This window comes from Gekko japonicus, unplaced genomic scaffold (assembly GCF_001447785.1).
Source record: "Gekko japonicus isolate JY-2015 unplaced genomic scaffold, Gekko_japonicus_V1.1 scaffold3999, whole genome shotgun sequence".
Lineage (NCBI taxonomy): Eukaryota > Metazoa > Chordata > Lepidosauria > Squamata > Gekkonidae > Gekko > Gekko japonicus.
Genome location: NW_015174372.1, coordinates 42,807 through 45,083, shown reverse-complemented (window position 1 = coordinate 45,083; position 2,277 = coordinate 42,807). Strand labels below are relative to the sequence as shown.

General features: G+C 53.4%; 1 protein-coding gene across 1 annotated transcript in view; it reads right to left on the bottom strand.

Annotated features, from left to right (window-relative positions):
- Positions 1 to 2,042: 2,042 nt before the first annotated feature.
- The window catches only part of LOC107121438 (ubiquitin carboxyl-terminal hydrolase CYLD-like), a 37,774-nt gene continuing 37,539 nt past the window's right edge, over positions 2,043 to 2,277 (bottom strand). Inside the window, exon 14 of the mRNA XM_015424346.1 lies at positions 2,043 to 2,117. The gene's annotated coding sequence lies outside the window, so the exon portion shown is untranslated. The remainder of the gene's footprint in view (positions 2,118 to 2,277) is intronic.

Sequence of the window (2,277 nt, the reverse complement as noted above, 5' to 3'; positions counted from 1 at the left end):
GCAAACATTAAACAGCGAAAGGAAAAAAGAACACACAGGCAAGGGTATAAATTACTTTGGGGAGAGGGGAGAGAGAACTGCTTACTCATCGACAGAGACAGCAAATATTGCAAAGAATAGAGGAATCCATCAAGCTCGGCCAACGATGATCCAAGCGAGAAGGATCCCCCACAGATGGACTACTTAATATAGCCCATGACTAAGAGAAAAGGGTACCGTCACCAGAGGAAAAACACTTGCATCTGTAGCCACCATTTGTTTCTTTCTTTGAGCCAAGGCAAATACAGAGTAAGCCTGCTGGATTTCTGCCCCTTTCAGCCAGGTTTCTCTCCCCAAAGACAACCCTCTTCGGCAGAGGGCCAATGTCCCCTGTCATTTGTTCACAGGGGCACAGGGCAGTAAGCAATCAAATCAGACCCAGCCGACACCAACGGAGCCCCCTTTCCTATGAAAAGCACGTCTCTCTCGGCTCTTGACAGTATTTTCTGAACGAAGATGTCTCCCGGTTACCTAGAGCTGCTTTGTAAGATCTATACAGAACACGGATTAGAGTCCGTCTGTCCCCCCCAATGTGAACACACACACACCTGTGATGATAAGGAATTGTTTCTCTTGATATTCTCGGAAGAATCCCCAAGTGTGTAATACCCAAAGGGGGGGGAGAAAGCCAAGTCCAAAGAAATTACGGGAAAAGGAAATGAAAGGATCCAGACGATAAAGGGAAGATCAACAATCACACGGATGAAATTAGTGGCTAGAAATTTCTCATACAGTTGGTGGGAGGAGGTACAGGAACCAACTGAGCACACTTCTGGGAACTTGTGCGGAAAAATCCAACCAGAGGTAAGTTGGCAAAGGGGGGTGGGGGGGTCTCCAAAAGGAGAATTAACCAAACTCTGCTGTTCAGAGCCCCGCTTAAACAAACTGCGGGGTCAGCCGGCCTACTTCCCAGAGATGCTGCACATAACGGCCTCGCGCCACCCCGGTCCAGGACGCTGCGTTCCCTGATGACGCGCCGAGAGTGGTGGAGTGCGGCAGCCAATGTAGAAAGTGCAGAGAAGGCGAGGATGAGCAGACCAGCAGAAGTGGCTGAGTCCATCCGGGATGTCCGATGAACAGGGGATTGGGACCAGAGATTCGAGAGAGAGAGAGAGAAAATAGCAGGAAGGACTGAATGGGCTGGGGGTCCCACCCCACTCACAGACCACCACCCCACCCACAGACCTAGCAGCTGAAGCAACAAGGACACCGGTTCAAAGTGCACGCCATCGGCAATTAGTTCCAATCCAAAGCCACAGCCGTCAAAAATCGGGGTCATCTAACAATGAAAGTGCCGTCGTGTACAGGACTGTCGCAAAGACACAGAGACAGACAGACAGACAAAGCAACAGTGCGCAGAAAAGTCACAGTTGTTGGTCCTTTGGGATTCCCAGGTCAAAACCCGGCCGGAATTCACTGCAGGAAAATGTCCTCCTTGCGTGAGACATTTCCCTCTTTCCCAAGGAAGAGGGAGTCTTCCCCCGGTTGCCTCTGGATTCACAGAACCCGGCCAAAGTGAGAAATGGGGAGGCTGGAACTAGAACCGCCCCCCTCAGTTATCCCCCATCACACCCTAAGCCCGTCGCTGAGCTCCCGTTTCCCTGAGCTGAAGTCCCAAGTAAGATTCAGGCTCCCCCCCCACCCCGTGTCGAAGAAGATCTGGGAATGACGCGCAGAACACGGCAAAGTACAGAAATTCTCCCCCTGCTGCAAAAACCGGTGCCTCTCCAGACAGTTCAAAACGACCAGCCGCCCAAAGCAGAGGAGCACTGCAGACCCCAGACGGGGACTCTACGAACAGCACGAGAGAAGCTTTGGAAGAGAACCTCGATGGACGAGCCCACGGGGGGGGGGGGCTCAGCTCTGGACAGGCCGGGGCTGCTGGCCTCCTGGTCACTTGTAAAGTGCCATCTTCTTGCTCTGGTACATGTACATGTAGGCGTCACAGAAGAGGCGCTTGGCGACCCCTTCCATGTCCCGGGGCTGCTCCGTGGCCAGGGCCGCCACCGGCATCTCCAAGTACTTGGCAACCTCAGGGCACAGCGTCACGGTGGGGATGTTGAAGCCGCTCTCGTCACCTGCGAAGAGAAAGAAGAGGAGGAGGAGGAAGAAGAGGAGATTGGATTTGTACCTCACCCTTCTCTACCCAAAGGAGTCTCAGAGAGCCTCACAATCGCCTTTCCCTTCCCCTCCCCACAACAGACACCCTGTGAGGCAGGCGGGGCCGAGAGAGCGCAT